This window comes from Marmota monax, unplaced genomic scaffold (assembly GCF_021218885.2).
Source record: "Marmota monax isolate L192 unplaced genomic scaffold, Marmota_monax_Labrador192_F-V1.1 WCK01_AAM20220418_F8-fsc00006, whole genome shotgun sequence".
NCBI classification, from domain to species: domain Eukaryota; kingdom Metazoa; phylum Chordata; class Mammalia; order Rodentia; family Sciuridae; genus Marmota; species Marmota monax.
This window is the reverse complement of record NW_026693712.1, coordinates 8,422,861-8,450,790: the sequence shown is the minus strand read 5'-3', so window position 1 is coordinate 8,450,790 and position 27,930 is coordinate 8,422,861. Positions and strand designations below refer to the sequence as shown.

Here is a 27,930-nt window from a genome sequence, read left to right as displayed (position 1 = left end):
TTGATTATGTAATAAAGCCTAATATGTATTATAACCAGGGACACAGAACTTCAAAACAGCCTGTATAAAAAATTATAATATTAGGGACATGGTATTTCTTTAAAATTTTTTGTTTTTGATTGAGATATACTATGCAAACTCATCAAATCAATGAAATATCTATTACGGCTTGAACTGACACTGAAGGCTTTTGAGCCCATTCTTATGATTTCATTACTCTATGAATTCTCTTATGTACTGTGAGTTATGACTTCAGAATGAAGGCTTTTCCACAAATAGAACACTGCTAGGGTCTTTTCCCAGTATGGATTCTCTGAAGTAAATTAAGGTCTGACTTCTGGGAAAAGACCTTTCCACATGCTGCACACATAGGGTTTTTCTCCAGAGTGAATTCTCTGATGTCCAATGAGATGTGATTTCTGACAGAAGGCTTTACCACATTCACTGCATTTATACGGTTTCTCTCCAGTATGTGTTCTCTGGTGTATGATGAGATGCTACTTCAGGGAGGTATTCCCACATTTGGTACATTCAAGGGGTTTCTCTCTAGTATGAATTATCTGATGTATAATGAATTCTGACTTCCTGAGGAAGGCTTCCTCACAGTGAGCATAGGGTTTCTCACCAGAGTGAATTCTTTTATGTGTAATGAGGTGGGACTTCTCACCAAAGTCTTTCCCACATCCAATACATTCATATGGCTTCTCTCCAGTATAAACTTTATGATGTATAATAAGTTGTGACTTCTGGGAAAAGGCTTTCTTACACTGATTACACGCATATGGTTTTTCCCCAGTGTAAATTCTCTGATGTACAATGAGGGATGATTTCTGAGAAAAGGCTTTTTCACATGCACCACAATCATATGGTTTCTCTTCAGTATGAACTCTTTAATGTATAATGACATGTGACTTCTTAGCATTCAATACATATATAGTCTTCTCCCCTATTTCAACATTCACATATTGAATACCATTTTTTTAACTGCTGAGAATATTTCTGCACTAAGTACCCTTGCAGTGTTTCACTCCATCATACTCAAGAGTAGGGAGAAGTGTAGCTGGGTGTTCTCTGATATCCAAAATACTCATCAGTATTTTTTTCTGATGTAAATTCTATTACAACAGACTAAGTTCATATTAGGTTTTCAAGGTTTTTCCAAGTGAATCATTTACACAGTCTTTGTCTTGAAGTATCTAGGTCTCAGAAGTCATGAAATAGTTTTCCAAATGCATTATATAAATGTTATTAATAACTGTGACTTGCCTGAGAAGTTTGTCTTGGTTTTCCCAATCTCTCTTCAGCAGGTCATCTTCTTGCCAGACTTCTAAAAGGGCATATAATGCATGATCCCCTGTGACACTTTCTAGTGTCTGCCTGTGGAAGGAAACATCTGTGAATAGATCCAGTTGAATGTATCTAGTTTGTTCTCCCTGACTGAAAGAATGAAAAGAAAAAAATAAAACATACAAAATTGAAGATGTGAGGCAGTACAAATGGATTATAGGACAGACCAGGAGCACAATGAACTGGTAGAGAGCAGGTCTATCTCAATCCCAGTAAAACACGTAAGTGTTTCAAGTGAATAAATATGAATGGATGTTATTTTCATTATGGTGGTATGAGGTAGTCACAGAATGATGCTCCTTAGAAAAGAAGTACAAAACTGAATAAAATAATATAAAAAGCTACCCAAAGCACACAAGTTGAAAAGTATTTAATTATTAAAAACATTTCTTGAGTAAGAATAGAAGATTCATGTCATTATTTCTTAGAATTTTCCCATAAACAAGCAAACAAAGACATCAACAAAGGCACACTATGGGGGGACAGAAATGTTAAACTTGAGTCCAAGTAATTTTCTCTAAAACAAAAACAACAATCATTATACGAACAAGAAGAAATGGATACCACAAAGTATTATCTTAAATACACCCCCAAATGCAAAGAGACATGAAAATGTGACCATACCCAGAAACAAAATCAGTTCATAGAAAAAAATTCAGACAGATTCATATTGGTTTTAGCAAACAGCAACTTCAAAGAAAATATTGTGAATATGAATGAAAAAATATACAAATTTCAACAAAAGAGGCAGTTAAGAAGAAATTTTGATGTAATGGAAATGTTCTGTATCATTATTGTGATGGTACTTAAACAATGCTGTGCCTTTGTCAAGATTTAAAAGATAGCAAAAATTTATTTTACGTTAACATAAGAATAAAAGAACTAAATGGAAATTTTAAAGCAGAAATAAAAATTTTGCCAGATGAATCAATATAAAGTTTCTATATTTTTCCAGGAAAAAGTCAACATTAACTTGAAATAGGTTATAGGAAATTAAAGATCATATGGAGAACACACCCTCCCCCACACACACCCCACATGGGGGTGAGGGGAGAGAAATACAGCTAAAATCTCCCTTGAAAATTAAAATGGCATGCTAAAAATATTATTTTAACACAAAAGAAGACAGCAGCAAAAGCAGAATGAAACTAAATAGCAAAATGGCAAATATAAATCAAATTGATAATTATATTAATTAGAATGCAATAATATTTCAATAAAGAGACAGAATTTTCAGACTGCATAAAAAAGTAGGAAATAAATACATGTTGTAAAAAAGAATTGTTTTAAGTTCAAGGACAAATGAAATTAAAAAAAGGATGGAGAAATATACCTTGCAAATTGTAACGTAAGAGAGTTGGTATAGTCATGTTACTATAAAATAATATACATGTCAAGAAAATAATTAATATTATAAACAAGGAGGAATATTTCAAAACTGCAAAAGAATCAATATAGAATACATCAAAAAGATATAATAATTATAAATGCACATGTACCTACTAACAAAATCTCAAAACACCTGAAGCCAAAATTTACAAAAATGAAAGGAAAAATACACAAATAAACATTATGAGTGTAGATTTCAACACCCTTCAATATATTTATTAATGATGCATGAAGCAAGTTTAAACAAGTAAATATCAACAATCCTGGCTTAATCAATTTCTATACACATATACTCAATAACAACAAAATATACAGTTATTTTAAGGAGACATGTATCATTCACCAGAATAGACAGTAAGGTGGGCCAACATGTAGCAAAACTTTATATGGATGGAAACCATGCAGAGTGCATTTTCCAACCATAACAGAATTAAATTAGAAATAAGTCACAAAATAAATCTCATAAATTTCCCCCAATATTGGAAACTTAAACAAAATACTTATAAATAACCTTTGCATCAAAATGAGAGTTAAGAGAAAAATTAGAAAGCAACTTGAATTTAATAAAAACAAAAACAGAAAATATCAAAATTTGTGGTATTGAGCCGAAGTAACAACCAGAGGAAAAATGAGATGTGGTTAATTCTTGTAATTTTGACACGCAGGAATTTCAGTTGCCATAGCATAGTTTACAACATCAGCTTTCCCATTACATAATTCAAACTCCAACATTGTGATATGTAATTTATGAATAATGACATAAAGTACAAACTCATTGCTAGCTTTTCACTCTAGATATTACTATATAAATAACAGATACATCATGATTAGTGACCTGTCAATTTATTTCTTCCAAAATCTATTGGTTATAATTAACTGCCTATCCATTACTCATTATGGCCACAGACAGCAAAGTGCATAGTTATGTTTCCTCCTTTTCTTCCAGTGGTAAAAACCCATGGGCATTTTACAGAAATGGATACTTAAAAGATGGAATTGACAAGAAAGATAAAAATTCAGCCAAAACCCTCATTCACAAAATTGTACATGATTATAAGATAGCTGAATATGGAAATAAGACATTGCTACCATTCAAGAGGCTTTAGATACGTAGCTGGAGGAACTCAGTGAAAATGAATTTGTCAAAGTAAATGTGGATAGTAGTTGTGATGAAAAGAATAATATATTCCAGAGAAAGTAATGCCATCAAAAATATTCACATTAAGGAACTCTTGGATATATTTTACAGTATTAAAAAGGCAAAGGATAAAATGTTGGACATGGATCCATACTTATAAAGGTGTATGCCAAATTGCCAAGGCATAGAAATCATGCTGACTTTATAACATAATTTTTACAATAAGAAGATGGCTAGCACTATTCAAACTGTCCTTCACAATTTGTTTTAAAAGAAATATAACATTCAAAATGCTGCCAATATTTAAATTTCAGGGTAGTAAATAAATATTAGTTTTCATTTCATTAGTTATATATTTTCATTTCCTTAAACAATGATAACCAACAGTAAGATATAATTATAAATGCATATGTACCTACTAACAAATGGTTTTAGTTTTTATATATAAAATATATAAAATTTAGTTTTTAAATATATAAAAATATATATATTTTTAAATATATTTTATATATTTTCATTTCCTTGAACAATGATAACCAACAGTAAGACATAATTATAAATGCACATGTTCCTACTAACAAATGTTTTTTTAATGTTTTCAAGCAAAACTCTTAATGATCATACAACTTTAGTTTATTCCCAGTGCCTATGAAGATTACAACGTTCCAACTTTCATAGTCATTGTTATGGTCCATCATTACTATACAAAATGAGGACTACCCATATTTGAATGCTTATATTAAAAATGGTCTAAAATCAATGATCTAAACTTTGACTTAGTAAACTAGAAACATAAAAGCTAATTAAACTACAAATAAGTAGAAAAATAGGAAAAATAAAGATCAAAATGAAACCCAATGAAATAAAAAAGTGGAGAAAAATTGCGAAAAATAAAAAAAACTAGTTATCTGAAAAAATTAATAAAATAGCTATTTGTATCTAGTAGTGAAGAGAAAAAAGAGAAGATATTAAATAACAATATCAGTAATGAAATACAGAATGTGTGTAAGGATTTTACAAACAGAATACCAAAAAGGGAATATTATTAAACATTTTATGCCAGTGAATTTGATAATTTGGAGAAAAATTTTAAAAGTTTCTTGAAAGATACAGATTACCAAAACTGATGTAGAAAAAGTTGATAATTTGAATCAATCCATATCAAGGAAGGAAATTTAGTAAACAAAAACCTTCCCATAAATAAAAATCTAGACCTAGACTGTTGAATTCTATCACTGCAATAAACCATGCCAAAAACCTAATAGCTTTTCTGGGTTCTGTGAGTTCTTCCTGAAAATGAGCAACTTTGTAAGCCCCATGATTGGTCAACCAGATCCAGTACTATAGTTTGGATTTTACATGTCTGCTGCATGTCCATGTGGTAAAGTCTTGGTTCCTATTGACACTACTGGGAAGTTGTGGAACCTTGAGGTGGGACCTAGTAGGAAGTCTTTAGGATACCGAGGGCATGCTCATAAAGGGGATTATGGAACCTTAATCTCTTTCTTTTTCTTTTGGTTCCCAGCCAGGAGATGAGCAGTTCCACTGCATACTGTCAGGAGCTGTGCATGGGCTGTGTGTGGAAGGTTGTGCATAGTGACCTCCTCAGGATAGGTCTGGCTTTGTGATCTCCTTGTAGCACCTTTTCAGTCAGGAATTGATCACCTGATGCAGGTGAACTTCCCCCTCAAGCTCTGCCTAAGATCCCACACAGCACCTGAGATGGGAGTGACCTGCCAAGATGTCAATCAATCTGCTGACCACAAGACATCACGAAGCAAGACTCTGCCCTTGAAACCTTATCCTCACCTTTGATGTACCTGTTATAAAATAAACCAAATGCGGGCTCCCTCTCTCTCTCCTTCTTTCCAGTGTGGAAGCAGGATCCTTAAGTGGCAGAGCCATCTCACTCTTAATTTCAAAATTATTTCTGTGTCATGTGATTTTTCATCGTATTTCACAGCCAGCTCACTACACATAGGGGAACACAGCTGATCTTGACTCCCTTCCATCGCCATCTAGTATCTGCCCCCACTTCAACAGACCTAAAAGCAAATGAGCAACAAAGGAAAAAATAAACATGGGTTTGTTGAAATTATAAATTCTTGTGCTTCAGAGTACACTATCAAAGTGAAAAGACAATGCACAGAATGGAAGAAAGTATTTATAAATTATACATGTGATAAGGGACACATATTTTGAATACATAAAGAATTTTTATAACTCAACAATAAAAAGACAAATAACCCAATTAAAGACTAAAGAATCTGAATAGATAGTTATCTAAATAAGGAATATAAATGGCTATCAAGCACATGAAAAGATGATCAGCATCAGTGGTCATCAGGGAAATGAAAATCAAAACCATAATGTGATATCACTTCAGACACACTACTAGAATAAAAAAAGTTAAATCCTAATAAGCACAGGCAAGGGGATTGAAAAACTGGTATTCTCATATACTACTGCACTGGGAGTCTGGTATGAAATACAAAATGGACCATCCACTGTGGAAAACACCTGGCAATTCCTCAAACAATTAGATATAGAATTACTATATAATCCAGCAAATTCACTCCTAGTAACCAAAACTAAAATAAAAAAATGTTCACACTTATACATGAATGTTTGTAGTAGTATTATTCATACTAGCTAAAGGTGAAAGAACCCCAAATGTCCATAGATTAAAAAATGTGGTGTATCTACACAATGAAATATTTTGGGCCAAAAAAAGGAATAAAGTATGATACATACTATATAGTAGATGAACCTTGATAATATTTTTCTAACTGAAAGAAAGAAGTCACAATAAATCACATATTATATAATTCCATTTATATGAAATGTTCAGAATCAGTAAATCTATAAAGACATAATGTAGAACAGTGTTTGCTTAGGGGTAGTGGGAAAATCAATAAAGAGGTGATAGCCAAATGGTACAGGGTTTCCCTTTGAGATGATGAAAATTTTCTAAAATTGACTGTCATGATGGTTGCACATATCTGTGAATATACTAAAAGGTACTGAATTGTTTAAATGAGTAAATTAAATGGCATGTGAATTATATCTCAAAGCTATTTAAAATATAACAAAATTTTAGTGTATGGCTGAAGAGACATTAACTATCTACAACCATTCTGTGCATACAAACTTACACTCTACTCCTCCCCAGTAAATACCTCCCATGGAAATCAAGCAAGCCTAGCATATGTCATAAAAATATTCCTAGCTCTGAGGATTTGTACAAATCCTTCTTAGAGCTTCCCCTCTTCCTTTCTCTGCCTAACCCACACTTAAGGTATGTTTTAAGGCAGGTGAGGAGGGGGGATACTCCAGTGGCAGTGTACTTACTTAGCATGCCCAAGGCCCTGGGTTGGATCCTCAGTATGGAAGTGGGGGAATATATCTTTCAAAACAGCTTTTATATCCTCTGAAAAATGCCTTCTTAAATTTTTCCCCATCTTTCTATATTTTAATTTTAATTGAACATTGAAAGAAGTAACTATATTTGCCATATAATTTTATACAGCCACGTGTCTTTAAGTATAGTCATGTTCCTGAAAAGAAATTGCTTTCTATTGTATTTGAATTTCTCTTGGAATATGGTTATTGAATGGATCAATAAGCAAAACCTTTCTGTAAATGGCTCACTATTAAAGGATGGGTAGTTGAATGCCTACCACATGCTCAGCACATGAGCAGGAAAGACTAGCAGATATCAGTCTGGGTGGAGATCTAAGTCTCCAGTTAAAAATAAAAATAAAGCAACTAAGCTTTGCTACCCTTTTCTCCCTTGTGCCAGATTTTTCACCTGGATAGATCTAATTTGGCATGGCTCACTTTATGATCCATGGTTCTTCTCCTTGTTCCAATTTAGAGATGACATCTGGTTTGGAAATTAAATATCCTATTATAGAGAAAACAGATGAATTGGGTTAGCTATACTGGAGAAAGATGAGAAAGTGAAGTTATAGGAGTCCACACTAAAGTTGTCCAGAAGACAATTAACAAAGGAAAGGGGAAAGAGAAAACACAGTCACTGTTCAGAAATCCACCAGACCCTATCAGATGAGAAGGGAGAGAGACAGTGAAATGGATAACACTGTTATGCAGGGAATTCATCCTTACCCATTGAGACCATGTGACTGTAGTTCTCCAGCATCACATTCCTATACAGAGTTCTCTGAGCAGGATCCAGTTGCTGCACTCCTCCTGGGTGAAATCCACAGCCATATCTTCAAACAACACTGGACCCTGTGACAGTACACTTCTGTTCAATCTGAAGAGAGCATTCTTGTCATTTTTACTGTGGTAGGCAAAACTAATGTGCCCAGTTCTACATCATGCTTTTTTGAGAAAAGTAAAGTAAAATACTTTAAAAGAGTAAGACACAACAGGAGAACAGAGAGCAAAAGGAGACCTAATCACAAAAGGGAATTTAATAAATAATAAAGTCAACATTTCTTTCTTTTAAAAATTTTTTAGTTGTAGATGGACACAATGCCTTTATTTCATTTACTTTTTTTTGAGAGAGAGAGAGAGAGAAATTTTTTTAATATTTATTTTTTAGTTTTCGGTGGAAACAACATTTTTATTTTATTTTTATGTGGTGCTGAGGATCAAACCCAGGGAGTGTGCATGCCAGGCGAGTGCACTACTGCTTGAGCCACATCCCCAGCCCCTCATTTACTTTTATGTGGTGCTGAGGATCAAACTCGGTGCCCCACATGTGCGAGGCAAGTGTTCTACTTCTGAGCTATCACCTCAACCCCTCAATATTTTTTTTAAAATTTTAAATTCTAATTTGTTATATGTGACAGCAGAATGCATTATAATTTTTATTACATATATACAGCACAATTTTTCATATCTATGATTATATACATAGTATATTCACACCAATTCGTGTCTTCATATATGTACTTTGGATAGTGATGTCCATCACATTCCACCATCATTTTTGACCCCATGCCCCTCCCTTCCTCTCCCACCCCTTTGCCTATCTAGAGTTTGTCTATTCTTCCCATGTTCCTCGTTCTTACCCCACTATAAATCAGCCTCCTTACATCAGAGAAAACATTTGGCATTTGGTTTTTTGGGATTGGCTAACTTCACTTAGCATTATCTTCTCCAACTCCATCCATTTACAGGCAAATACAAAGATATTATTTTATTTTATTGCCGAGTAATATTCCATTGTGAGATATATATATATATATATATATATATATATATATATATATATCACTTTTTTATCCATTCATCTACTAAAGGATATACAGGTTGGTTCCACAGTTTAGCTATTGTGAATTGTGCTGCTATAAACATTGATGTGGCTGTGACCCTGTAGTATGCTGTTTTTAAGTCTTTTGGGTATAGACCGAGGAGAGGGATAGCTAGGTCAAATAGTGGTTCCATTCCCAGTTTTCCAAGGAACCTCCATACTGCTTTCCATATTGGTGGCACCAATTTGTAGACTCAAAAGCAATGTATAAGTGTGCCTTTTCCCCCACATCCTCGCCAACACTTATTGTTGTTTGTATTCATAATAGCTGCCATTCTAACTGGAGTGAGATGAAATCTTAGAGTAGTTTTGGTTTGTATTTCTCTAATTGCTAGAGATGATGTAAAAGGATATAATATCAACACCCATAAATCAAAGGCATTTCTGTATATCAGTTACAAATCCTCTGAAAGGGAAATGAGGAAAACTACCCATTTATAATAGCTTCAAAAAAAAAAATACAACTTGGAAATCAAGTTAATGAAAGAGGTGAAAGATCTATACAGTGAAAACTATAGAATCCTAAATAAAGAAATCAAAGAAGACCTTAGAAGATAAAAAGATCTATCTTGCCCTTGGATAGGCATAATTAATATTATCAAAATGACCATACTACCAAAAGCACTATACAAATTTAATCAAATTATAATAAAAATTCCAATGAAATTCCTCATAGAAATAGAAAAAGCAGTCATTAAATTCATCTGGAAAAATAAGAGACCCAGAATAGCTAAAGCAATTCTTAGCAGAAGAGTGAGGCAGGTGGCAACACTATACCAGAACTTAAACTATACTACAGAGCATTAGTAACAAAAACAGCCTGATATTGGCCCCAAAATAGACTGGTAGACCACTGGTGCAGAATAGAGGACACACAGACTAACCAACATAATTACAGTTATCTTATATTAGACAAAGGTGCCCAAAGATAGCCTCTTCAGCAAATGGTGCTGGGAAAACTGGAAATCCATATGCAACAAAATGAAATTAAACCTCTATCTCTCACCATGCATAAAAACTCAACTCAAAGTGAATCAAAGACATAGGAATTAAACTAGAGACCCTGCATTTGATAGGAGAAAAAGTAGGCCCTAATCTCCATCATGTTGGATTAGGCCCCAATTGCCTTAATGAGACTCCTATAGCACACAAATTAAAATCAAAAATCAATAAATGAAATGAATTAAAATTAAAATTTTCTTCTCAGCAAAAGAAATAATCAGTGAGGTGAATAGAGATCTTACATCTTGGGAACATATTTTTACCCCTCACACATCAGATGGAGCACTAATCTCTAAGGTATATAAAGATCTCGAAAAACTAAGCACCAAAAAAACAAATAACTCCATCAACAAATGAGCCAACGACCTGAACAGATATTTCTCAGAAGATGATATATAATCAATCAACAAATATATGTAAAGGCAACTAACAATACTGTGAAACTAGTATTCAACTAACAATACTGGGAAAATTGGAGTTATTCAATAAAAGTTGGAACTTCACATTTTAAAAACAGTAGAATTGATAATGTCCAGATAGAGAAAAAGTATCTAAAGAGAAATGATTAACACTGGATATCCCAGGAGGAAGCAAGAAATTTAAGGCTCCCACCTTTTTATATCTACATATAAAATATATTATGTAAATATATTTTATATCTACATCTACATATATATTATGTGAATGTTTTTCTGCAAGTATATTTGGGCCATGAATAAAATAGTGAAACATCTTTATTAAAGAACAAAGAGAACTGGAGTTGGGGAATAGACTCACAAACCCTAAGGTCATATCAAAAGCTATGGATAAAATATTCCTGCTCTTCAAGCCTTTGTCAGTGAATTCTGGTAAAGAACTGCACAGTTGAGGAAAATATTGGCTTTACAGACCAGTGGACACTCATCATTCCATCTTATTCAGGTACCACCCCTTGAAAATATTATCACTGAAAGCCTATAGTATACCAAGGAATAATGATTATGAAGAATGGTTCTAACATTAATGATAACTGTGCTCCTTAAAAGAAATATTTTAAGACACAAATTTTGAAAGTAAGGGTACATTTATGTAGAAACATGTACAAGGAAATCACCTATAAGAAGAATAAAAATGTTTTTATTTGAATACAAATGGCAGGAAATATTTTCTCATTATTGAAAAGTCAGGTGGTTTCTCTTTGTGGAAAATGTTAAATGTAAATCATGTATACCATCTTCTCTACCTTTCTACTGTGATTGCTAGAAAGATTAGACAAATTGATATTGTAATTTTTACACATATACAACATAAGGACTAATAATAGGATATTACTATATTTATGTATAATTTGTAGTTAACAAGTATGTATATACAAAACATATGTTCATATATTTTGTCCTCTACTTTACTAGTGGTTTGATATGGCTTAAACCCACATACAATCTGCATATTACATATAAGCTCCTTGCAAGTCCTTACTTCTGTTCTCTCTACTTTTTCTTAATCCTGATTTTTAGTTTTCTGCACTTTTCCATTTAAATGTATGGGAACCAAGTACAAAATAAACAAGCAGCTAACCTGAGACTTGATCATTTCCTATTTCTCTTTGAACAAGGCAGAAGTCTGAAGAATCAGAACTAGAGGAGAGAATGGAGTCTCCAGTGGCCAGAGCTGACATTCACCAGTCTAGAGACAATCTCCTCCAGAAGTCAGGTGGGTAATGGGCCATCCTGTGGGAGAAGGCCATTTGAGGCTCACAGAAACATTGGGAACCACTGTGTGAAGGAGCCATCAACTCCTTCCCTGACTATAATATGAGCACATAAAATTTGGACAAGTTATATTTTTAACTGGATAAACACACAGATATGTTTCTGGTGGATTAGTGAAAACCTTAATGTTCCCCTTTGATTCAATGATTTTATTCAATTTGATGTTCTGTTTGTAGCATTCTATCTTAAAACAAAAATCATGGATATAGAGGTAACTGGAATGCGAAAATGATCAAGTGGAAGACTGAGGAATGTATTTCTATATTCCCAGCACTGATTTCTGTTACTGATTGTCCCTCAAAAATTCAAAAGTTGACCTGCAATGTGATAGTACTAGGAGGTGGAGTCTTTAAAGAGTCCACATCTGTGGGATTAATGCCCTTATAAAAAGAGACACAAGAGAGAAGACTTATCTCTCAGAGAAGATAATATGAGAAGACAGCCATCTGCAAACCAAGAAGAGTGCCCTCACTAGATATGAGATCTGCCAGCACCTGACCATGCACTTGCCAGCTTCCAGGACTATGAGAAACAAATGTTTGTTGTTTAAACTGTCTATAGTATTCTCTTATGGAAGGTCTAAGATAAGTTCTTTCATGTTTACCCCAACCCAGCAAATTCTCTTGTTGCATCACTATTCATGCATTAAAATTGTTTAAATTGTTTTTTGGTTTAGATTATTATTAATGATTTTCAACAGTACAGATGTCTATATAAGAATTAGCGATAGGTTGGAACCACTGATAAACAGGAGTATATCACATTGCAGGAAAGGTATTTAGCTGGTAAACTTTTCCCAGTCTAGGATGGATCATGAAGATAAGGCTGAACTCAATTCAGAGTAAGTAGGGCAACCCATAATAGGGATATTGGTTCATATGTGCTATGCCAGGCTGTGTCAAAATAAAACTGGTAGGAAACAATCAAATTGTCATGCCTGTGTTTGGTTACCCAAACCTGCATCAAGGAAACAGCATGTTCAATAAGTATTTGCTAAACAGAAGGTAGAACGATTTCAATAAACTTAGGAAAAAGAAGAACTGAAATCACAAAAATTTTCCCTGACATTTGAGAACTGGCCTGGAACACACAACTCTTCTATCCAACATAAACACTCACCAAGAACATCAATATCAGATAAGGTCACTTTGTGACCATGATAGATCAAAACAAGACCACTCTGAAATCATGTTTGAATACAGAATATGTGAAGAAGACCAGGTACCCCCACCCAAAAGACCCTTGCATTAATTAAGGTTCCCTTCTTGTCAGATTTTTAGGAAGGGTGTCAACAGGATATCAGCAAAAATTTTTGCAGAGAGCATTGTGGTTTGTAACTTTCTTTCTTGTAAATGCAAGGTTTGGGGACAAAATGCATGAAACCTCTGTCTAGCCTAAGAATATGAGACAAAGAGTAACTGTTCCCACCCACTTCCACGTAACCACCTGAATATAAACCTAAAAGAATTTCCAGACCTGAGGTCCAGAGATTTTTAGGAGTCAGCCCCTCTGGAAGGCTGCAGCCTAAATAAACCTGCTTCCTGCTAATTCCTCAGGTGTCCAACTTCATCTGTCCTATATCATGTCAACACCTTTTAATCCATAAAATCCGAAAAATCCTGCTCTCCTGTGGACTGCTACTGCTTTAGCTATTTAGCTATCCAATCTGGTCATTTTTCCCTTTAGATAAGATTTATTAAAATGTAACTTCCCGGGGCTGGGGATGTGGCTCAAGCGGTAGCGCGCTCGCCTGGCATGCGTGGGGCCAGGGTCGATCCTCAGCACCACAAACAAAGATGTTGTGTCCCCCGAAAACTAAAAAATAAACATTAAAAATTTCTCTCTCTCTCTTTCTTTAAAAAAAAACTAATATTATAAAAAAAAATAAATAAAATCTAGATTTCTGGGCTGGGGATGTGGCTCAAGTGGTAGCGCGCTCGCCTGGCATGCCTGCGGCCCGGGTTCGATCCTCAGCACCACATACAAACAAAGATGTGTCTGCCAAAAACTAAACAATAAATATTAAAATTCTCTCTCTCTCTCTTTACCTCTCTCTTTAAAAAAAAAAAAAAAGTAACTTCCCAGTCATTGAATTACATTTCCTGACTGCATCCAAACCAAAGCAAGGCCCACTTCCTTGATTCCTGCCTCAAATTACCTGTCACAAACCCAAGTTCTACAGAAGTTCTAAGCTAACCATTCTCCGTGGTTCCTCACTTCAGGAACATTAAATCTAACTTATTCAACTACAGGGCATTCCCGGTGTTTTTTGGCTATAGGAAATGGACAATCTTATTCCTTTATATTCATTTGGTCTTATGTTTGCAGAACGTTTTCTTCTATAAGAACACAAGTGATGGCCAGGAGATGGTCTGAAAAAACTTCTGAAAAGGGTCTTCAACTTAAGGGTGGTCTGTGCCCCGCAGAAATTGTGAAGCCTTTCCTAGGAAACTGGGACTGAATGTTGTAAGCCCCTGTCCCCATTAATAATTCCTACAAATCAATGGATCACCAAATCCAGAAATCGCGAACCCCACAGGGCACATCCATACCCCATTCCCATCATAGCACTAGCCACACAGGTCTACAAATCAGTAGCCACAGAGACTCCACCCCCAACCCGCAGATTATAACGCTCTCCTTATTAAGGGCAGCTGCAAGTCCCCAGTTCCCGTCCCAGAGACTTCTAGTCCCTGACCTCATCGTTCTCCAATCTGACCCTCACGAATTCCTACCCCAATCCCAAACTGCCCAATGACTCAACCCATAAATTCCTCTTCTAACCCGAAGCTGGATTATCAGACTCCGAAACGCCCATCAAGGCTTAACCAGGCCGCCTGTCACACACATAGTACTCTTCCGCTTCCTGTCCGTGAGCACTACCCGGGCTCCCAAGCCTGCGCGGTTGCTTAACCTGCGGGTTTGTTCAGGAGACAATATGGCTGCTCCCAGGCTCTCGTTCGCAAGGGATGCGCCATCTTGAAAGTCAGGTAGGTTCCGTATAAGCGAGGGATTTGCCCAATTCCTCACCAGGGAGTGGACTGTACCATCGCGGCAGTGCGCACTTTTGAAGAGGGGGTGGGGAGAAGTGGGAGGTGAGCGTGGAGAAGGGTCTGTAGTGATATTGTCTTTTTTGGGAGAATGCACGTGATTTAAAGAGGAAGAATTGGTAATGTTACGATATTTTAGCGCTTCCACACAAACGTATTTGTAAATGGTACAGCCCTACAGGAGGCAATTCCTCTGTGGGAGCCGCCAAGTGATAGAGAGAGGGAATGGTATAATAATGAAATTTAATGATGTTTTAATTAAAAGAAATACTCCAAGGCGGGGGGGAGGGGCTTAAAATACAGTAATAAGTTGCAAGGAGGACTGAGAAAAAGGAGGAAAATTGAAAGGGAAGAGGAGACTGAGGCCCAAAGTTAACGAGAAAGTGAGGGACTGAGAGACTGGGGACAAGAAGACTGAAGACAAAGGAACTGGGAATTGGAGACTAAGGAACCACGCATCACCCATTGGACGGAGGCCTGGGAACAGTGAAGGAGAGGGGAGATGGGGTGGGGGGGATGGGGGAGGACCCAGGCGGAATGGAAGGGTGAAACTGCAGTAGGGTGGCCAACAATCCGGGTTGGCCTGAAACTGTCCCAGGGTTTGTGATGAAAATCCTGCATCGCAGGAAATACCTTCCTGAGACTTCGAAAGTCCGAGTTTTCAGGGATGGGGAGAAAAGTTGGAGGGAAAGTACAAAACCCATAAGGTGGATCAAAAGTAGAGCCGAAGCACGATTTTACTGTCAAGTGGATTAGGCATTAGACAGGAGGATTAGGATAGGTTTTGTGCCTTTGCTAGTCACTATTACATCTCTCCTACCCTTGATGTTGGCGGTCACAAATTGGGATTTATGATAATGGTTGTGTTACTCCAGAGTATTGCGATTTATGTAACAAGTGCCTTGCAACGATAAACATTAACAATCAGGTTTTGTTTATGGATTAACTGTTGTGCTTTGTAATCATTATAGTGTTAATTTAGTTTTTTTACATTAAGAATATTCTGACTGTGTTTCTTAGAGTTCAGATAATAAAAATGTGTACCATTTTAATACTGTTAAAACCTTAGACAAATTAAACAGAATTTAGTTAATGAGAAAAGAAAAATTCACGAACTGGGTGACACAGAGGAAAAACGCCAGCCATACAGCTCTGCTCTATAACCTGCAGGGAATATTTATAGCCCCCCCAAAGAGGGGCTGTTCAGACGTCAGGACCCTGGGTTACAGTTGTTTTTGCCTTATTGGGAGATGGTTTGGAATTTTTGCAGCCAGTGATTGGTTGGAAGCTCAGCTGCCATGATTGACTAAGAGTTGGTTACTTGATACCAAAACATCAAGTTATTTTGCAGTTTGTTTGCATATTAGTTAGGTTATTGCTTTCCAGTCTGGAGTATTATCAGGTGGGATGTTTAAGAGGTCATTAGGTTATGAAAGCTGTGCCTTCATGAACATGTTAATGCATTGTTGTGATGGTGTGTCAGTTATTGTGGAGTAGGCTCCTGATAAAAGGATGAGTTCAGTCCCTTTTTTCTCTGTTCACTTCACATGCTCTCTTTCCCGTCTGCCTTCCATCATGCAGCAAAAAGATGGTGTGGCCAGATGCTGATATCATGCTCTTAGACTTTCCAGCCTTCAAAATTGTAATTTAAATAAACTTCTGTTGCAGACAGACTACCCAATTATAGCAACACAAAACTGAATAAGACAACCATATGTGAATGGGTTTATTTCTGGTCTCTATTCTGTTCCATTTTCTTATGTGTTTTTTAATGCCAATATCACACTGTTTTTATTATTGTAGTTCTTTAGTATATTTAGAAATCAAGTAACATGATGCCCTCAACTTTATTCTTCTTAAATTTATGTTTGCTTTTCAGAGTCCTCTGTGGTTACATATAGGTTTTAGTGTTGATCGGAGTATTAGTCATTGGAGTTGATATGGATTTCATTCAATGTGAAAATCACTTTGTGTAGCATGGATATTCTAACAAAAGTTCTTCCATTCAGTGAACATGGAATTTCTTTTTATTTATTGTGTCTTCAGTTTCTTTCACCGGTGTTCTATAGTTTTTCTTGTGTGAGTCTTTCATCTCCTGGTTAAACTTATTCTTAATACCTCAGTTCTTTGTAGCCATTATAAATGGTGGTTACACCATTTTTCAATAGATAAACTTTGGAACCAACCTAGATGCCCTTCAATAGATGAATGGATAAAAAAAATTACTTAGCCTTAAAGAATGGAATTATGGCGTTTACAGGTAAATCGACGGAGTTGGAGAATATCATGCTAAATGAAGTAAGCCAAACCCAAAAAAACAAAGACCAAATGTTTTCTCTGATAAGTGGATGCTGATCCATAATGGGGGTGAGAGGGAAGAATGGAGGAATTTTGGATTGAGCAGAGGGGAGAGGTGTGTATATGTGTGTGGGGGGGAACATGATAGAATGAGATGGACATTATTACCCTATGTATGGGTATGATTGCATGAATAGTGTGATTCTACATCATGTACAACCAGAGAAATGAAAAATGATGTTCCTTTTGTGTAAAAAATAAAAAAAAATAGTGTTCTTTTCTTGGTTTCTTTTTTGGATAGTTTATTAGTAATTTTTATATAATAATACAAAAACACAACTTAATTGTCTAAAACAATAATCACTTAGAATTATCATTATTTTCGTTGTTATTTATGTGACTATGAGTTGGCTATGAGCCAGGTGACGCCCGTTTGTCTTAATTATGTGTCAGCAGCCTGCTTGGAAGTCCCTCTGTAGTCTGGCCTAGATGGAGAAGGCTCTCAGGGTCAGCTGTAGTATATGCCTCCAATCCTTCTCATCGAGTCAGTGGGATAGCCTGAGCATATTTTCATGGGCACAAAAATGGAAGCCCAGCCATAAACATACATTGGAAAAAAGATAGTCTCTTTATCATATGATGCTGGGAAAACTGGAAATCCATATGTAGCAAAAAGAAATTAACCCCTATCTCTCAAGCCTGCACAAAACTCCACTCAATGTGGATTAAGGACCTAGGCATTAGAACAGAGACCCTGTACCTACTAGAAGAAAAAGTAGGCCCAACTCTCCATCATGTTGGCTTAAGAACTGACTTCCTCAATAAGATTTCTACAGCACAAGAAGTAAAATCAAGAATCAATAAATGAGATGGTATCACTAAAAATCTTCTCCACAGCAAAGAAAACAATCAAGGGTATGAATAGAGAGGCTATAGAATGGTAGAAAATATTTTCCACTGGCAATTTAGATAGAGCATCAATTTCCAGGATATAAAGAACTCAAATAACCCAATCAACAAATGCACAAAGGAACTGAACAGGCACTTCACAGAAGAAGAAATATGATCAGTCAACAGCCATATGAAAAACGTTCAACATCTCTAGCAATTAAATGCAAATTAAAACTCACTAAGATTTCATCTGACTCTAGTCAGAATGGCAGTTATCAAGAATGCAAGTAACAGTAAATGTTGGCAAGTATGGTACACTCATACATTGTTGGTGATACTCCAAATTGGTGCAACCACTCTAGAAAACAGTATGGAGTTCCTCAGAAGATTTGGAATGGAACCACCATTTGACCCAGGATTCTCACTCTTTGGCATACACTCAAAGGACTTAAAATCAGCATTCTATGGTGATGTGGCCACATCAATGTTTATAGTAGCTCAATTCACAATAGCTAAGTTACGGAACCAAAGATGAATGGATAAAGAGAATGTGGTACATATACCAAATGGAATGTTATTCAGCCATAATTAAAAATGAAGTTATGACATTTGCTGGTAAATGGATGGAATTGGAGAATATTATACTAAATGAAATAAGCCAGTCCCCCAAAACTGTAGGTCAAATGTCCTCTTTGATATGTGGCTGCTAATACACAGTAAGGGTTGGGTGAAGGAAGAAGTTTATTGCATTAGACAAAGGGGAATGAAGGAAAGGGGATACGAATAGAAAAGACAGTAGAACAAATCAGACATAACTTTCCTATGTTCATATATGAATACATAACCAGTTTAACTCCACATCATGTGCAACCACAAGAATGGGAAGTTATAATACATGTAGGTATACTATGTCAAAGTACACTCTACTGTCATGTATATCTAAAAAGAACAAATAAAAAAATGGATAAAAATAAAAGGAAAACAAAATGGAAGCCCATAAATCTTATGGAGCCCTAGAACTGGCAACCCTTTAATTTCAGTCTCTGAACAATGCAATCAATATGGCTGATTGTCAGGAGCTGCCACATAGGAACTGAGCACCCCCTAGCTTTGAGTGATGGAAATATGGAGACTGGCTTCCCTGACTAGGAAACAGGTGTGTGGAGACAGGTGCATGGAGTACTGCATACATGGCATACATTAAGGGCGTCTGAGTGACAGGCCACTCCCATCATGCTAGGCATGTGAGGGGCAGGGCACTTACCCCATAGGCACAGCCTTGGGCATCAGGCCATGTGCTGCAATCCCTGCACTTGCTCCATGGCCCACTCCTTGACTGGTTGCTGTGAGGATGGTTAGCAAAAATTGCATTGGTGGCTGCCTGTAATATGCTTAGCTACTGCCTGAGTATATATACATGGTAACTGCGCAATAAAATCAGGCCTGCTTCCTGCTTGGTCTCCCAGTGGTCTTGATTAGTGACTCTGAGGCCACACTCTCCTCTACCATGTTCCATAGACCTCCTCACTGGATGAGAGAGAGCCCACGCACAGGTAGATCCCCATCTCCACTCAGCAGAGGAGTAAAGCTTTGGGAGTGGGTGTTACCCATTGGGGGTGGGCTGCACCTTGTAACATTACCCCTCTGCCTTATATGGATGAAATATTATTTCAAAGATTCTTCCTCCCCATTAAAACCAGGGTGCCAGGCATGCTCTTTCTCTTTCCAAAGAACCCCTAAGGTACAGAACCGTCCTGGATTTTGAAAAGGTAATTCTGTGTGCTTGCGTGTTTTCTTCGCCATTTTCTTAAGTTATTGAAGTAGTCAAATTTTGTGAACCCAGCATAGCTTACCAGCTCACATAGATGGCAATAACTGATCTCAGAGTCAGAGTTGAAATTTGCTATGGAAAAGAAATTGGGGTAGAAAAATTTATAAAATGAGCATATTGCATTTACCATCACACAAAGTAAAAAGGTCTCAAGATTCATTAATATTCTTTAGAAGCCAATTTTAAAAGGCAATCACTGACTAAAGATGGGATAATTTTAGCATAAAAATTCATAACTGCAATGGATTGAAATCCACAGAATTTTTAAATACATGAATGTATAAATTCACCAGAAAAAGAACCAATTAATTATCACTGCAGGATTCCAGGAAGTTTGTTCATTATTTTAAAAATAAGGAAAAAAAGCATTAGCCTATTTTTTTCTATATAAACAACACTATAGAAAACAAAAGAATAGCAAAGGACAAACTCCTTTTTATAAGAATAATGAGCAATTAAGTTAGAATGTTACTATTTTGGAAGCACTAATGAACAGATGCATCTAGTCATTTATTATAAATAGCTTCCAGCACAATAAAGAGAGAGTGTGTCTTCTGCTGGAATAACTTAACAGAACATACAACTTCATCTTTCCCAAGTTATCAAACCTGTATTTGTTCAAACCTTAACATACAATTAATAATTTACATAAAGTTTAGGAGCAAAGGAAAACATCAAACATCAGGAATGCAGTAACTGACAAATTCTAAACCATGGGAAATTATTGGAAAATTAGTCTGGTGTCTTCAGTAATTTCAAAAAGTAGAAAACAATGACAGAGAGTCCATGGGTTAAAAGAAACTTAAAAGATATACCCAGTGTTCACATGGTGTTTCTTATTGAATCATGGTACAAAGAAACAAGGTGTAACTAGCATTTTTGAGAGAACTGAAAAAATTGAACATGAACCAGATATTATTTACTATTAAGAAATCATTGATAATTTTAACATATTTTTATGTTAGTCTTCATTATTATGGGTTTATCATGACATGCATATAGTTGAAATAATATGATGGATGGGATTTTCTTCAAAATAGTATAAGCAGAATTAAGTTTTTGTGGAAACATAGCCTCATTTTGACAACTTTGAGTGCTGAATGATGAATGATGTTAACATTGAGTCTTATTGTACCAATCTACTTTTGTATATCTATTAAATTATTCAAAATTTAAAGATAAGAATATAAGAAATGCTTTATTTAAGAAGTTTAGTAAATCATGCAATTCTGCCTTTTGCCATGTAAAGGACATGGAATAATACAGTCCTTTCAAGTTTATATTGTTAATATATTTCTTTTCTCATGTATTACATAAATTAAAAAATAAATCTTTTCCTGACACAGAAACAAAATATAAGATTGTATTATTTCTGAATAGAGGGTTTGATAACAAATAACAAGTTAAATTTGCCTGTAAATGAATTAAGATATGATGTTGTAATTTATCAATCTTGTTAGAAAAGTCATTACTTCACAATCTAAAATGCTCTCTATTATCTGGAAAAGTTTTAAGGATAAAGTGATGTTTTGTTTAGAGGTTGTTAGTTTGTATTATTTTATATTGTACCATTTCTATATAAATTAATATTACATTCATACCAACTATCTCCATGTAGTGTACTGATAGTACTATATTAATGAGATAATCCTTGTGTATGTTTGGGATAGTCCTCAGATTTGATTTGTAATTATGGTATCTCAGATACTTAAAATATATCATAATAGAATTTCTAAGTTACCTTCTATAGAAATGTTTGGTATCAGGTCTTAAAAGCATATTCCCTTGTGACAATGTATCTATGTAAACATATTTTTTCAAATTCATTAAATTTGCATGACTTATTCTCCATACAAATCATTTGTTTAGTAAGCCTGGATGCTACAAGCCATCCATGGGCTTTGTGTGTGAGCTATGCACATTTGAGCCACATGAGGGGACTGGTCTGGTGTTGTATGCTAATTGGGCCATGCAATGCAAGTGTGCCTTCCTTTTGCTCTGCTTGTGATCCCACACAGCACCCGAGATGGGTGTGACTAGCCAAGATGTCAGTCAATCTGCTGACCACAAGATATAATCAAGCAAGACTCCACTCTTCAAAATCCTACCCCTAGCCTTATCTGGGTGGAATATTCTATCAAATATCTTCTCCCCAGTAAATGGGGGGGGGGGGTGTTTCAGGTGTGCTTGCTCTCTTGCTTCTTGCCTCCCTTGCTCCCCTTGCCCTCCAGTGTGGGAGCCATCCCTGACCCCTGAAAAAGGTATTTATGTGTTTGTGTAGTCTTTTAGTTGCCAGCCTAATTCATGCAGAATGACCCTGAATCTGTTTCATGTGTGGAATATGAACAACACCTGGACATCATGTTGAAAGTTTCTCACATTCAGAACTTTGGTGGATTTTCTTCAGTATGAAATATCTGATTTAGAGAGGGTTGTGAGTTGTGGGTAGTCACCTTCTATGCCATTTCATATATATATATACATTATGTCTAATGATGGCTAAATTTGGCCAAGGTATTCACATTTCATTATATATATTGATATTTCAACAGTATGAATTATTAGATGTATAATAAGATGTGATTTATTGGTAAAGAATTTGTCACATTCAGTAAATTCATATTTAAGAACAGTATGAATTCTCCATAGACCACAAGTTGTGATTTCTGGATGAAGGTTTTCCCATTTTCCGTCATGAGTTTATTCTCATGTATGAATCTTTGCAAGTTTTTAAAGTTCTGAGTTATGTCTGATATTTTGTCCATATTCATTGCATTAAAAATCTGTGAAGTTCTGACTTCTGGATGCAAACTTTTACACATTCATTGCATTTGTAGAAGATTTTGCCTGTATGAATTCTCTTTTGTCATGTTGGAATAGAGTAAGACTGAAAACATTTTTATGTTGTTTATGAAAATAGGGTTTATCTTAAGTATAAATTCTCTGATATATGATGTTGGTCTTCTTCCTAAGTATTTTTTTCACTATCAGGGCATTTATAGATGTTTTTTCCTATGTGTGTTTTTTGATGTGTAATGAGGTGCTGTCCTAATAAATGCTATGACACATGTAGTACATGTACATTGTTACTCTCCTGGATAAATTCTCTGATGTACAATAGAACATGACTTTTGGGCAAAAGTTTTTCCATATTAATTGCATTTCTAGGTGTGTTGGTCAACTTTGTGTTGCTGTAACCAAAATACCCAACAAGATCAGGGGAAGAAAAATGGCTTTTTTTTTTTTTTTTTTTTTGGTTAATGGTTTCAGAATTGCAGTTCATAGTTAGGTGACTCCATTGCTCTGGGTCCAAGGCAGGGCAGAGCATTATTGCAGAAGGGCAGTGTTGGGAAAAAATTACTAATAGCAGAGTTAGGAAGCATAGAGGGAGGTGGAGAAGGGGATATAGGGAAGATAAACCCTTCCAAGTTACACCCGAAGTGAGTCACCTCTTCCAGTTATGCCCCACCTGCCTATAGTCATCATCTAGTCAGTTCTTTCAAACTAGTATGGACTGATTAGGTTATGGCTCTCATAATCTAATAATTACACCTCTGAGTATTCCTGCATTGACAGAGGAGCTTTTCTGGGACACTTTTTGGGGGACATTTAATGCCCATAATGCCCTTATAAAAGACATTCTGGAAAGCTATGTGAAGGAATGGAACTATGACCTTCTTCTGTACAAGGACAAAGAGTGAAGCCAGTCATCTGCTAGCCATCTGTGAACCAGAGGATATGTTCTCATCAGACCGAGCAGCATCTTGATCTTGGACTTTCTAGCTTCCAGAACTGAGTGAAGTAAATTTCTATTGTTTATAAGCCAAACAATCTACAGTGTTCTGTTATAGCAGCCCAATGAACTAAGACAGAAGAGACCCACTTAAATTCCCTGTGAATATGCATAAGAAATGTGAAAGCAAGAAAAATGTTGAACTATCAAAGGACATAATGTAGTTCTGGAAATAATGGAAAGACATAACTCATTTTGTCATAGGAAATCTCAGTGTTTTAAAGATTATTATTCTTCCCTAAACCAGAAATATATTAACAAAGAAAAATATTAACAATGAGTTAAAACATATTGCTTCCAAAGTCCATGCTTAACACTAATGTGGGAGAATGCCAAGAAACCTATGAAAAAGTAGTGCAATGAATCAACATTAACTCTACCAGATGTTAAAATGTTTTACAAACCAACAGTAATTTAAAATAATATCACACTGGCACATGCCCAAGGGGACCCTCTCTGAAATAATTAGCCATCAAATCAATTCTTTCTTCATCAGCTAAGACATTTCCTAAGGGCCCAGTCAGATCCCAGATTCTTGGGAAACAGTTTAAAGTCCTCTATATATCACCATGACACACACAGATTTACACAGCAATATCTTTTTCATCTATTGAAAGTCAATACTGAGGGCATTCAGTCAACTCAATGTGGTCTTACAGCCATACAGATTCATTCACCTTTGCCAGATTATATCTGCAAAGTAAAATGAAGAGAAATTGAAAAAAAAAACTAAAGTAAGAGAAGGACAGATGCCAAAGTTTTCTGAACAAGTCAATAGTATACTCTGTGCCTTTGACCATTGTATATATTAAAGATATGACATTGAACAGACCATACAATTCCACACAATTCTGTCCTCTTGAGGTTACATGGGAATGGTCATTGGTGAGCAGACAATAAAAACACATAAATAAGTTCATAGTAACATATGTAGTGATTAGTGCTAAGTAGAAATAAATTTAATTAGGGTGATGAACAAGACACTGAAATTCAATAAAAATACTGAAGAAAGTAAGGGAATAAATTATGTGGATATCTGAGGGAAGAACATTCTAGGTCAAGGGAACTGTTAAAATCTTGAGGCAGGGCTGGGGATGTGGCTCAAGTGGTAGCTCGCTCACCTGGCATGCGTGCGGCCCGGGTTCGGTCCTCAGCACCACATACAAACAAAGTTGTTGTGTCTGCTGAAAACTAAAAAATAAATATTAAAAAATTCTCTCTCTCTCTCTCTCTCTCTCTCTCTCTCTCTCTCTCAAGAACCTTTCTTTAAAAAAAATCTTGAAGCAGAAAGATGCATGTTTGAGAAACAACAAGGAAGCCAGTATGGTTGTGAAGAATGAGCAAGGAGGAGAGTCACAAAAAAAGAACAGCATGATGAGGCAAGCAATCATTGACTTCAATGACTGACTCCCTGAGACACCCCCAATCAACACCTGGAGCCAGAAAACTCCACAGTGGAAGGGGCAATCATCCATCTGGATACCCTGATCATAGACCACCATGGGACTCATAAAAACGATTCCAATCACAAGGGCCCACTAAGTGTGTGAAAACTGATTTTAGAAATACCCAATTATGTGGAACATCAAATACTTAATCACAAACATAACTCCACAATTATCGTATTCAACATGACTTCCCAAATTAATAATCTCACAGGCCCCAGAAACTGCTCCTACAGACAATCTCATTACAGACTCCTAATACTGGCACATTGGCCTTAAACATCCCCATGCGAGAACCACACATACATACCAGCCCAGTTATGCCCCCACAGAACCCTTCATCCCTGACTCTAGAACTCTCACCCATAAACAAATCAAGCATCCCCTGATGCTTCCTACAGACTCTCAGTATCAACACCATAGAATCCACATGGTTCACCTCATAACTCATGATTGCTATCCACAGCATATCCCACTGCAGCCACCACGAGTTTCTCTACAAACCTCATCACTGTCTCCATGCTCCTCACTATCACCACCTCCTTTGAAGCCTCAACCTGTGACCCTAAGTCACTAACCCTTATAGAAATAGGAATACACTCTATTATCTTCTGCCCATAGATTTTCTTTCCAGTGACCTGGACTGTTCTTCCTTTTATTCACATCGTATGTTTTTCAATACAATTGGATATCTGGTAAAGCTCATTCCTAAGTATTTTGAGGTTTATACTACTACTATGAAAGAAGTAATTTCAACTACTCTTATTTGTTGATGTTATAAAAAAATGTTATTGATTTAAAAAATGTATTAGCTTTCATAATTAACTAGCAATATTTTCCCAAGGTTAAACAGCTGAACTGTACACAAAAGTATACAAACAAAAAAGCAGAAATAAAAAATTGCTCTATCTGCACTCTCAACCCCAGAAATTCCCCTCAAAAGTAATCATGTTCTCAAGTTTTTCCAGAAAATTTTACAATTTTCCAGAATTATACTTTATGAAATGGATCATTCTATATACTTGTGCAGCTTACTTCTTCCATGTATTTTTTTTTCTTATTAAACTTTTGTTTTAATGGGTCTCAAAATTCTGTGACAGATTTTTGGTAAAGTTGTTTCCACTAAAAAGTAATGATTTTAAAAACTAATAACTTAAAACTGCCATACATGAAAAACAAATGGTTCACAAAACATTCTCTTTTCCTTCTGAAATTTTTATGATGCATTGTTATCATTAACCAGTCTTTTACTATTAAACTTAAATTGCCAATTGAGACAAATAGTTCTGAGACTGGGGTGTCAGGCATTAGGGGTAATATTCACTTAGACTTCTGAGCTTTCTTTCTTTCTTTTTTTATTTATGTATGACAGCAGAATGCATTACAATTCTTATTACACATATAGAGCACAATTTTTCATATCTCTGGTTGTATACAAAGTATATTCACACCAGTTTGTGTCTCCACACATGTACTTTGAATAATAATGGTCATCACGTTCCACCATCATTTCTAACCCTATGCCCCCTCCCTTCCCCTCCAACCCCTCTGCCCTATCTAGAGTTTGTCTATTCCTCCCATGCTCCCTCTCCCTATCTCACTATGAATCAGCCTCTTTATATCAAAGAAAACATTTGGCATTTGGTTTTTTGGGATTGGCTAACTTCACTTAGCATTATCTTCTCCAACTCCATCCATTTACCTGCAAATGCCATGATTTTATTCTCTTTTATTGCTGAGTAATATTCCATTGTGTATATATGCCACATTTTTTTATCCATTCATCTATTGAAAGGCATCTAGGTTGGTTCCACAGTTTAGCTATTCTGAATTGTTGCTATAAACATTGAGGTGGCTGTGTCCCTGGAGTATGATGTTTTTTAAGTCTTTTGGGTATAGACTGAGGAGGGGGATAGCTGGGTGAAATGGTGGTTCTACTCCCAATTTTCCAAGAAATCTTCATACTGCATTCCATATTGGCTGCACCAATTTGCAGTCCCACCAGCAATGTATGAGTGCACCTTTTCCCCCACATCCTCATCAACACCTATTGTTATTTGTTGTCAAAATAGCTGCCATTCTGACTGGAGTAAGATGAAAGCTTAGAGCAGTTTTGAGTTGCATTTGACTAATTGCTAGCAATGATGAACATTTTTTCATATATTTGTTGATTGATTGTATATCATCATCTGAGAAGTATCTATTCAGGTCCTTGGCCCATTTATTTTTTGGGTTATTTGATTTTTTGGTGTTTAATTTTTTTGAGTTTTTTATATACCCTATTATACACTCTATTATATATATGTATATTTATATACCCTATTAAATATATTTTATATACTCTAATATATATATATATATATATATATATATATATATATATATATATATATAATAGAGATTAGTGCTCTATCTGATGTGTGAGGGGTAAAAATTTTCTCCAAAGATGTAAGTTCTCGGGCTGGGGATGTGGCTTAAGCAGTAGCGTGTTCGCCTGGCATGTGTGAGGCCCAGGTTTGATCCTCAGCACCATAAACAAATAAAGATGTTGTGTCCGCCATAAACTAAAAAATAAATACTAAAATTCTCTCTCTCTCTCTCTCTCTCTCTCTCTCTCTCTCTCTCTCTTTAAAGAAAGATGTAGGTTCTCTATCACCTCACAGATTGTTTCTTTTGCTGAGAAGAAATTTTTGTTTGAGTTCATCCCATTT

The 27,930-nt window shown here is 35.7% G+C and overlaps 1 pseudogene; it reads right to left on the bottom strand.

Annotated features, from left to right (window-relative positions):
* Positions 1–202: 202 nt before the first annotated feature.
* Positions 203–19,521, bottom strand: LOC124103688 (zinc finger protein 300-like; annotated as a pseudogene).
* Positions 19,522–27,930: the final 8,409 nt, after the last annotated feature.